Raw genomic sequence first — 12,142 nt, 5'->3', positions numbered from 1 at the left:
TGATGTGTAAATGTGATTCTGAAAACGAATATTTCCTAAATTTTAGCACAGACCCTATGACTCATGTAACAAATATCAGACACATGGTTTTGAGATCGCGGCATCTTTTGTTTAATGACTTTAGATGGATTTGACCACTTGGCTATTCCCTTTCTGGTTGCAGACATTTTATTAGGCCCAATTTGAAAATACAGACTTTCTTTTCTGCAAACAGATAGAAATTCACATGAAACTGTATGTCACATTGACTTAACACTTCGTGCTAAAGTGCTGCTGTGTTTCTGTAAATGTTCAGAATAAAATCTTTGCCTTTTATATTATTTCTTTGGATGTAGTGGTAATCGCATATCAATTTTAAAATTTCTATTTGTTTCTGTTTTATAACAGCAGATTACAAATACGTATGCTCTGAACTACACCAAAATCTCTTTAGTTACACAGCTTAAGAAAGATGATATTCTGATACAGATTAGCTACCAAAGTGAAGTGGCTGTTCATGACTCATTTTTCCAGTCTTAGCAAATGGAAAGTATTACATTCTTTTCAAAACATCAAAGTCAAAGGCATCTTTTAACACCCCACAAATGTCAAAAAGTAAAGTTTGAGCTTAAGCCGATTGAGTATTTAGTTTTAGTTCTCATTCTTTGGATCATATTTACAAAGCCCTGTTTATAAACTCAAGGAATAAAATTACATAGCAATTTTCCTGGAAAATATGCTTTTTAAAAATAAATATTTAAAAATGTTCTGCTGTTATCTTAAGAGCTATATAATGGAAGTACACAAATTAAATATATGTATTGATCTCTGGAAACAAGTCACAATTCTTATATATTTTACTTGAAGTTTTAAAGATTTTTTCTCTTTTGTATTATTCATATCAAGTTTAAGATTTTTTTCTCTTTTGTATTATTCATATCAAGTTTAAATCCTATTATTTAAATTTCCAAACTTGCTCTTTTCAAAGCATCTGGTTAAGCATGACATATTGACAATACATCTTAATCTCATTTCCCTCCCCAAGACCCATGAAAGGTCAGTAAAATTATACAAAAGGTATAGTCAACAAGGACAAAGAGAAAGGGTATTTAAGCATGTAAGAAACATTAAAAAAAAAAAAAAAGGCTGGGTGTGGTGGCTCACACCTGTAATCCCAGCACTTTGGGAGGCCAAGGCAGCAGATCGCCTGAGGTCAGGAGTTCAAGAACAGCCTGGCCAACATGGTGAAATCCCGTCTCTACAAAAAATACAAAAACTAGCTGGGCATGGTGGCCAGCACCTGCAATCCCAGCTACCCAGGAAGCTGAGGCTGGAGAATCATTTGAACCCGGGAGGTGGAGATTTCAGTGAGCCAAGATCACGCCACTGCACTCTGGCCTGGGCAACAGAGATAGACTCCGTCAAAAAAAAAAAAAAAAAAGCCCTTTATGAGGGGAACAATGCCATCCCAAGTACCTCTGAAGGAGCCATGAAATACCTGGGCCCCAAAATCCACATACGTGAATTTGATATTTGAGTTCAAAAATGAAAAGATTAGTTAAAAGTCAGCATAGAAAGCACTAGAACCTGGTTTCCCTACCTCTTCTCACCCACTGCTGCCCACCAACCAATCCCTTGGTCTTAAAAAGAAAAGAAATAGGAGAATCTTTGGGAAGCAGAGAAAATACAGGCTCTAAGATAAAAATTAAAGTATCAGTCATTCATGCCATTTGAAAAACAGTGACTGTTGGCGTCAGACCAAATTCCCATCAGACTCCACTCCAAAGCTCACTATAGAACGCATTCGCCTCCGGCTCGGATAATGAACCACACGGAAGGTAAGAGAGGACTTCCAAGGTTTCTGTCAACTCGGATTTTTATAGCCATCTCTACCTGCTGTTCACAGTTCATTTTTGCTTGGAAAAAAACTTTGCCAAAAAAAGACTTATAAATTCTTCACAATCACAATCGCAATAGGAATTGCAATTATTTTCATACTGAGAAAGTAAATGGAAAGCATTTTATGATGAATAGAGTAGTCTAATTTTTGAAGATTTTCTTATTTGAGAACATTGCAGTGAATTCAAATATTTGGTGTGCTTATTTCATAGTCATGATTGCTATGGGGCTATTTAAGGCACACAGCAAATCTGTAATGCAGATATTATTAGGCCCATTTTTACAGATGAAAAATTAAGGCTTCGAGTGATTAAGTAACTTACGCAGAGTCATACAGCTGTGAAGTAGTGGTGGTATTAGTGATCAAACTCAGTTCTGTTAATTACAACTATCCCAAAATTCTTCACAAAGTTTTGGTTCACAGCAATTCTGCACCAAGGGGAGATTCTCCAGGGTAAAGAAATAAGTGTCAAGGAAACTTCCCTACAAGTTTAGAACTTCTAGTTATATGAGTGTTTATTAGACTGGTGAACTTAAAATTTAAAGGCTGGGAAAAATACTTTCAAATATTACTTTTTTTTCTAAAATTGCAAGTACACAAAATCAAATTTAGGAATACAAATGAAACTGAACAACGTGGGTCAAAATTATCAAGTGTTTCTTATCTTGTTTCCATTAGTCATTTTCTCTGACACTTTTTCTCTCTGCCTAATGTGGTCTGGACTCATCTGCCTGATAAAAGTTTTGCCCTGGTTAATATTTGGTCCAAGTTGAATTAATATGATTTCTATTCATATAAATAGTAGCTGAATATTTTTTGAATTCTGTGTCACCCTTTGTCAGGTAGCCCAAAGAGCAGTTTGCATATTCACATTTTGATTTTAAGTTCCCATTTTCTTTATATGTAACAGTCAGGCAGAATCACCTTTCAGGACAGCTGGCTGAGGTGGGGGGTGGGGAATTGGGTAGAATGGGTAGAAGGATCAATTTATGGGAAGATCTGGAAGGAAAAAACCTTACAGCAAGTCTTCTGCCCATTTGCCATACCCAGCATTTTTAGGCAGGTTAAATAAAATGAAAAGTGTATCAAGAACAGCATTAAAGAGGAGAAAAGGTATGAATAGCAAAATCCTTTGTGAGGATACTGTACAAATGGGGTAGGGGCAGCGCCATCTGATAATCTCTTTATGCCTAAATTGGGGAGGGGTGAGCTCTTGAACGTGTTCCATCCTCAATAGTCTGTTAGCACCAATGCCAGCCACCCCACCAAGTGCCTGCCCAACTGGGAGGATCTTCACGATTCTGAGCCTGGGCTGACCATCCCAGTTCATTCTTTATTAGAAAATGCCTGAAAACGCTCTGCATCAACTATGCTGCATGTGTTTTGTTCCAGTGCAATTTCATAAGATCTACTAAAGAAACTCCCGACAAAGTGTGCTAGGTCCAAAGGTTTACGATCTGTGTAAAAATGCTGTAAAATTCAACCTTTTTAAAGGTCTACAATGAAACCCAGAGAACATGTTAAAATGAATTGCCTGATAACCTTCCTCTTTTCATTTTTTTCCAGCTTTATCTTTCTATCTCATATTATCCTTCCTGTAGAGATAGTTTTTAATGTTTCACAGTAAAGACACATTTTAGTTCTGAAAAGGAATTTATTATGTTGGTGGTAAATCTGTTACTTTATTGGTAAGTTTAGTCTACCATGCACTACAAAATTTGTGATTATATGCAACAGATGAAATGATCAATTTAGCTCTGCCATGTATATAATGGTGATGTTCAGGAAAAAGCAAGAGAACAAAAAACTTTCCTCAATCTGGTCATTTTTTTCCCCAAGTAAATACCTTTGTACATAAGTCTTTGCACAATCACTTTTGTTGTCAATTCCTAGAAGACGAATTGCTGAGTAATTGGCTATATGCATTTAAAAATGGTAATACCTATTGTCAGATTGATATCCAGAAAGATTGCACAAATTAATCTCTAGCCAATGAGCTGATATTTATCATTTTATTATTTGCCAATCTCATGGGTTAAAAAGTGTCTCACAGTATTTTATATTGGCATTTCTCTGTTTACAGATAAGACTGAACATCCCATGTTTCTTTGTTTTTATACGTATACTTTTGTGAATGTCCTGCTATTGCCCCAGAGTATTTTTCCTATTGTGGTTTTCATCTTTTTTTCTTATAGATATAGGCAAGCCATAGAATATATATTCTATATATTTACCCATCCTTGCTGTGGATTCTCAGTAGGCAGAGTGTACTTTGTCATCATTTGGCTGAAACCTTGGCCATGCGATTTGCTGTGCCCAGAGTATAATACTAGATGTGATACAACCGGAGGCTTTAAATGTGCTTTCACAGTTTGGATTTTCCTCTTCCACTCCTGTGATGTGACATAAGAAGGGCATTCTTGTAAGAAGCCATCCCAGCTGCACTGTAGACTTGTGAATGAGGACACTAAAATGTTTGTTGTTATAAGCCACTGAGAATTTGTTATGCAGCATTATGGCAGCAACATAATGCTGCGAAGTTTTCCTCTAAATATCAATGTGCTCCTGTCAACTTACAAAAAGAGGAGACATTTTAAAATACAAGAAAGAAAAAGAAAATAACGTAGACAAAAAAATATATTGCTTTTTTCAGGGAACGAGGTATACTAAGAACACTTTGCCCACAAATAGTTGCTAAGGTTGGCAAGAGAAGTAGCAGCTTCCACCGTTATCAGCCAGTGTAGCAGAGTGTACTAGGAGGCAAAGTCAGAACAGCCATTTCTTCATGAAATATTTAATGGTCATTGTATTGGGTCAGGGTTCTCCAGAGAAACAGAACCAATAGACATGGAACCAACAGAACCAACGTGCATAGATATAAAAAGAGGTTTATTTTAAGGAATTGGTTTGCATGATTGTGGAAGGTGGCAAGTCCAGGAGACCCAGGAGAGCCAATGTTGTAGTTCCCGTTTAAGAGCAATGTGCTGTAGAGCCAGGAAGAGCCAATGTTGCAGGTGAAGCCTGGAGACCATCTGCTGGAGTGTTCCCTCTTGCTCAGGAGAGGCTGGTTTGTTTGTTATACTGAGGCCTTCACTGATTAGATCAAGCCCAACCATATTATGGAGGGCAATCTGCTTTGCTCAAAGTACACCAGTTTAAATGTTAATCTTCTCTAGAAGCATCCTCACAGAAACAGCTAGAATAATGTTTGGGCACCCTGTAGCCCAGCCAAGTTGACACATAAATTAACTACGACAGTCATTTTGAGATAATTGTTGACCATAAGGCTAAACTTGGAATTTTGAGGTCAACATGAATCCAGTGTAACCAGGTATGTGGCAAGATAAGCCTGATATAAGGACACTGAAGCTGTGGACAATCTCCAAAGAACCATGGAGGAAGACAGGTTCAGTCAGAGTCCAATCAGGAGACTATGACCACACCAGTTATTTTAACCAAGAAAACTTAAGAAAAGGAAATACTAAGTATTGAAGGACTAAAAAGTTTAAAAGAGTACCTTTAAATTCCATGGAGGTTAGCATACACAGGAAGCAACTCACCTCTCCTGGCCTACATGAACAAAGGGAAAGAGGTTGACATTATTTAAACTTAAAAGCTTGAAGGAGATGCCCCATGTTGCTGAAGCTCAGACCCCTGAGGAGGGGCCCATGAGGCTGGGACACAGATCTCTGAGGAGGGATGCAGGTCAGCTGCTGATAGTGTCCCTGAGAGGCACAGTGAGGCTGGTCCTACAAGGGTTGGAAGAACTGAGAGCTAAGATCAAGGGCTGCTACTAGAATGAACTGCCTCTTACAGGATGAAGAAATGTTGCTAGGGTGATGCTTGACACTGGGAGGTACAGCAAACAAACAGGGAAAAACAGGAAACAGCAATTCCCTTCCTCCTCTTCCAGCCTTGACAGCTTGACACAGTAGTGTCCTCTACTGACAAAGTCTAATAGACAGCTAGCTGGCCAAGGAGAAATGTGATTGGCAGAGCCCCCGCTCAGTACCAGCTGAGCACAGAAGGGTAGATTTGTAGCTGGGAGACATTAGCTAATAACAGGCACAGACCCATGATCTCCAAAGTGGGGTGCATGCACCCAGGGAGTGCAAAAGATAGTCCACTAGGAAATGAGAAGAAATCCATTTCCATTATATTTCTTATCTAAAAGAACAGGAAAAAATCAAGCTTTATTCATATTAAAATGCAGATTGATAAGCCTCCTTGGGAACATTAAGACTGTGGAAAATAAAAGTAAAGAAAACAGCCAAGAGAAAGCAAAACAAAACAGCAGGTAGGAAACTGGTCTCAGTAAAATGCAATGTTTACATATGTAGTGACAAGGAAGAGGAATTAATAGCCAGGCTCAAATTTGCTAGTTATTTCTCTAATGTGGCATAAGCATCTGCAATATTAACAGTTAGTTAAAAGTTCAAGGATAGGCCGGGCACAATGGCTCACAGCTGTAATCCCAGCACTTTGGGAGGCTGAGGCGGGCAGACCACTTGAGGTTAGGAGTTCAAGACCAGCCTGACCAACATGGTGAAACTCCATCTCTACTAAAAATACAAAAATTACCCAGTCTTGGTGGCGCACGCCTGTAGTCCCAGCTACTCGGAAGGCTGAGGCAGGAGAATCGCTTGAACCCAGGAAGCAGAAATTGCAGTGAGCCGAGATCACGCCATTGCACTCCAGCCTGGGCGTCACAGCGAGACTCCATCTGAAAAACAAAAAAAGATTCGAGGATAACAGAGAGAAAGATAATTGACTGCTAAGGGTGGAGGAAAGTCTTCCCAATAGAAAAATGCCTTTGAGGTAAGTTAGTGCTGATCAGGGCCAGAGTTCTAGCTAGCATCTAGCTCCAGGTAGATGAGCCTGAAAAGCAAGCAGAGGTCAGACCACAGCAAGTCTCCCATGGCATGATGGAAAGAAAGAAGCCTGTGGAAACTACATGTAAACTTTTCTCCTTGAGAACTCTCTCAGTTGCTAATACCATGCTCTACCCACTATTTCTTATATATGTATAGAGAACTAAGCCTTAACTGTATGTTTAAACACAGTCATAGTAACAGTGCATTTGTGATCAATAAGCCCAACTCTCAACTCTCTTTTGAGAGTTTAGATATAATCAACTTGATAAACCTTTATTGAGCAACAACTATGTAATACTTAAGCCAAAACTTGAAGATGAGAAGGTGTGGGGAAGAAGAAAAGCATTCAGGCAGAGGGAAGGTTCAAGTAAAGGCACAGAAGAGTGAAGAAGACATTCCAATCTCTACGTAAAGCAGGGATCCTGGTGGGAGGCAGGCGCGGTCTGAGCCTAACCCACCAGACTGAACCTCGTGGAGCTTGTGCTGCAGGCAGTGAGGAATCACTGAAGGATTTTAAGTAAGGAAGTAACAGGAGTACATTTCTGTTTGTAAACAATCGCTCTGACCAATATGAATCAGAGAAGGAAAAGAACTATGAAAAGAAAGCAGTGAAGTTGCACTAAGACATCATAAAAGGTTAAATGGAATTATCAAGCCTCTTCCATAACATGCCTACAGTAACAACACAAGCAAAGTGTTTGCTTTTTAAGTTTTCATTAGGCAGTTGTTTCAGGGAGGACCCTGTTCAACAGCAACCCCAAATTACACAGACTTCAGAAAAAAATAAAAAAAGAATTGTATTGGGTATAGAAACGGCTGCCTGATCTCATGCTGTTATCACCAGCTTCATCCCTCGGTTCTGCTTATATGAAGTTAGTGCCATTCCCAGGTTCCTCCTCATGGCTTCCAGCTACTTCCAGATTACCCCTTGTGGTTGAAAATATCTGAGCAGGTGCAAGCCCAAAGGTCTTTTGCCACCAAATCCAGTAGAATAGAAGGCTTTTGTTTCCCAGAGGCCTGGCAAATGTCATCTAGAATCTCACTGGCTGACTGCAAGGCCAATTTATCATTAGGCACAGCAAGGCTCTGTGCCTAGGGCCTGCAATACTTTCAGGGGCCCATGAAAATGTTTTAATTTCTTTTAAGATCAGTTGAAAAAACACTTCTAGTTCAAGGAAAATGTTTTATTAACAATATCAATATATCTATCTTTGTATCAGTGCCATTTAAAATATGATTTTTAATTTTTTTGTACGGAGGAAGGTGTCCACATAGGCAAAAGTACCCAGGGCCCACAAAAGCCCTACCTTGCTCCTGGGTGACTGGGTTATGTGCTCATCTCTGAACCAATCACTGAGTCCTGAGTGGTGGTGGAGGGTGTGGTGATCAGGGAAAACCAACAAAGGCTCACTCCAGATCTAAAGATCAATCCTACCCCAACCACTTGGCTGGGAATGGGGGTTGTGGTTTTAGGATGCTGTTTCCAGAAAGCAGAGGATGATGCTGGACAGCAAATAATAGATGCCCAACATGCAGGGATATGGGTTTCGCCTTCTGATCACACAGGGATTTGTACACATTTTTTTATGCTCTTGGCATTGTGTGAGACACTTCCTACTATAGGTGTTGCTGTATTTTATAGTTCTCTTAGTAAATCCAAATTTTTAATGTCCAGTCTTTGAAGAAAGAAATGTTCTAGGCATAGTTTTAGTGATTATCTGATTTCAAGCCCATTAAATGAGAAAGAAATGCCTTTTTAGTTTATCATACATTTTTATTTTAAGAGACAGATTCTTGCTCTGTTGCCCAAGCTGGACTTGAACTCCTGGGCTCAAGCGATCCTCTCACTTCAGCATCCCAAGTAGCTGCGATTCTAGGTGCATGCCACCACACCCAGTTTATCATAAAATTAATTCTAATTAAAGAAAATAGTGGGTCTTGTTATTTTCTCAACAATCTAGCATCCCCTTTCCCCATTCCACTTGGTTCTAATGGGGCTTTCCATCACATTGCTCTACCTTCCCAAACACAGAGATGGATACGTGACTTATGCCAAGTCAATCTGAATTGTAACTTTTCTATCAATGGTAATTATGATTCATTTAATGAAAACAAACTGCTCTACAACTTGATGGGGTATCTCAGCAGATCCCAAGCTAGGATTCAGAGTCTGGCTGCAGGCACTGGGTCAATGAGTCAGCCCTTCATCCAAGATATTGACTTGAATTATTTTATAAGCATGGGAGGAGAACATTTTTGTTTCAGTCTATCAGTGAGTGAAAGAAAAGGGATGGGAAGACAGAGAAAACTCAGGTTTGTGTTCTCCTTGCCTGGCCCCAAAACTAGATTTGTAGGGTTGCAGGAAGCAGAGAATGGGGCTCTTTTCATAAACAACTTTGTGAGTACTGCTTTGGATCTCCATGTCAAAGTGTAGCACTGAGTTGGGATGAGGAGAGGATTCTATTTCTTGTACCATTTGCCATCCCAAGATTTCTCATTGCAGGAGCATCAGGACATGCACCCTTGTTGAAGGCAGCAATATTTTCCCATTCTCACATTGTTTAGCTAAGGCAGTGATCATGAGGAGACACTCCCTCAATGTGCTCGTAGGTAACAGGCAGAAGCAACAAGGAAGGCAAGTCAGGAGAACCAGACCAGACTTGTTCTTACACACGTGAGACATACTCTGGGGATGTTACAAAAAACTGAAGATTTTGGAAGAGGGATGCTAATAACTGTCAGTCAAGAAAGTGAGGCACAGAGCCTGTTAAATTTGGAAAAATTTATGTTAACATGACCTCATTTGTACCTTCATGCTGCTGTAAACAAGGGATGTGTGTGTCTGTTGGAGGCGGTGGGGTGTGGGGAGCTGGCGGGGTGGGATATTCTTTCAGTCTAGAACTATTTCTTGAGTGCCTTCTATCTGCCTGGCACTATTCCAGAAATGAGTGGTGCGCAAAATAAGCAAGTTTCCTTCCCCCAAGGGTTACACACCTGAGAAGGCTCTGTGAAGTAGAAACAACCTGGAGCTTGGTTTTCCCTGATGTTCTAGAGTTCTGTGGGTGTTACACTCCATGCCATTTAAGGATTATCAGGCTCTATGGAACTAGCTTCTAAATCAGAGTCAGTATCAAGGTAATCTCACTAACCCTCTAGCCAACTCAGTAAAATTGTAATGCTTGTCCCAAGCTAAACTCAAAGCGTAAAGCTTTACTCCCAATTCAAGTAGTCATCCATTAGCTCTATTAATTCTATGCCTAATACTTGGAGGCCGGTGGTCTTGAAATGAAACATATGGTTATTTAGCTTGGTTAGAGAGACAGGGACTGAATTCTTAGCCTCAAACCATTGGTTTTCTTTCTTTCAACTTTTTTCAAGATGTGTCTTTAAAAAATGGGATCACTGTGAACATAGATCCAAAAATTATTTAATGAAGTGGAATATTGATCATTCAGGTGCCTAAATACTGACACTATTTTTTAATTCTTACACTGTTTCACACTGAATGGAAATATAATCCAAGGTAACCTTCTGCGCATTGGGACTGCCTTAAGCCTTATGCGCAGTAGGGCTATTTATTAGTGATCCCAAGCAGAGAATTAAAAAACAAACAGCAAAGCATCCATTTGAACAAATTGAACTCATATGGTAAACTCAGATACACATTCTTTAAAGGAACTGTAAAGTAATCAAGAGTTTCTTCCAAAAGACATTTATAAGGAATCAAATGGGAAAAAGCCAAACGTGTATGTATTCTAAAACTACTCATCCTTTGGGATAGTGAAAAAGATCTGAAAATGGATAGTGGTGATGGCTACATAGCAGTTTGAATGTGCACAGTGTAATGTCCCTAAACTATACATTTAGAAATGGTTAAAAAAGTAAATTTTGTGTTATGTATATTTTATCACAATAAAAATATTTGAAAAAAAAACCTATCCATCCTGAGCTAAACCAGAACTTAAAAATATTCTCCAAATTGAGCTTGAACTTTCATCATATGTTATTTGGTTTGAGCCTTGAGTGACTACCACACCAGTGATTCTTTAGCACCTGCCAAAATCTTTCTGAATGTATTTGGCTTAGTTTTAAATAATAACATTTATTGGATGCAGAAAATATAACTCATGTCCTTTCTGATTCATTGAAATAAACAAATAAGCAAACATACTGTCCAAAGTGAGCTCAGTTTTGAATTAAGTCATTATCATAAGCACAAAGAAAAATGCCTATTGTCTTTCTAGCATATGTGTTCAATACTTGTATTTGTGTTTGCCAGTTATTCCCCCAGAGACGTCATATGACTGCTTTTAATTTGAAAAATGTTGTACTGCTTTATCTGATGTCCAAACCTTACAAAAAATGTTTGCATGGAAAACTAATTAATGGTTCAATGTCCATCTTCAAGCCAAAGTATGTGCACAGCTCAAACGACGTTCAATTTGAGGCCATTGGGATCAATGCTTAATACAGAGTTGATGGTCCTAAGATCCTGGAGATTATTGTCAAGTATCTCAACTAGGATTCTTAAGCCAAGTGGCTGTTTGCTTTTAATGTAAGTTTGACCTAGGTTTTCATCCATCACAGAATCAGGATATTGTTTTCCATGTGGTTTTGTGTGTGTGTTTGTGTGGTGAGACAGGCTATTATGCAGTGAGTCTATGCATAATTACTGAATTTTTTTGTTTCATTTTGTTGAATTTTTATTTAAATAATTTTCTGTTATGAACAATTTAATTCTAGTTGGTTATTAGTATTTTATTAATTTAAATGTCTTTAAATCTGATCTGCATAAAATTATCACTATTCAACTAAATTCCAAAGGCTTATAACAAAAGTAGTGTTTCAATTCCTGGTCAGTGATACTTAAGTGTTCTGGTTGTTTTCAAAGAAAAATTTCATCATCTTCTCCAGTATAGTCATATATATAACTAGTGACACCCTATGTAGAATACTACCATTTATGTTGACAATTCTAGTTAATATTTCAATCAATTATTACCGAATGATCTCCAATCAAATATATCAGTTCTTAAGAACATCATTGACTTTTTCTTTTGAGATAGATACAGTGGCCCCATTTTGTGATTTGATTTACTGTTTTTTATTACATCTTAACAATACTCTTAGCTAACATAACTTACTGGCACTAGGCATTGTTCTAAGTACTTCATATTAATTAATATATTTAATTTTCATAACTGCACTATGGGGTTATGTATTATTGTTACTACTACTGTTATTCTTATTTGATAAGTATTTTACTACTACTATTATTTTTTATGATTTTTTATTATTACTACTACTATTATTACTCCTATTTGATAAGTAAGAAAACTGAGGATCAGAACTTGCTCACAATTACACAACTAATAATGAAAATAATATG

This window comes from Symphalangus syndactylus, chromosome 10 (assembly GCF_028878055.3).
Source record: "Symphalangus syndactylus isolate Jambi chromosome 10, NHGRI_mSymSyn1-v2.1_pri, whole genome shotgun sequence".
Classification (NCBI taxonomy): Eukaryota; Metazoa; Chordata; class Mammalia; order Primates; family Hylobatidae; genus Symphalangus; species Symphalangus syndactylus.
This window is presented reverse-complemented; position numbering follows the sequence as displayed.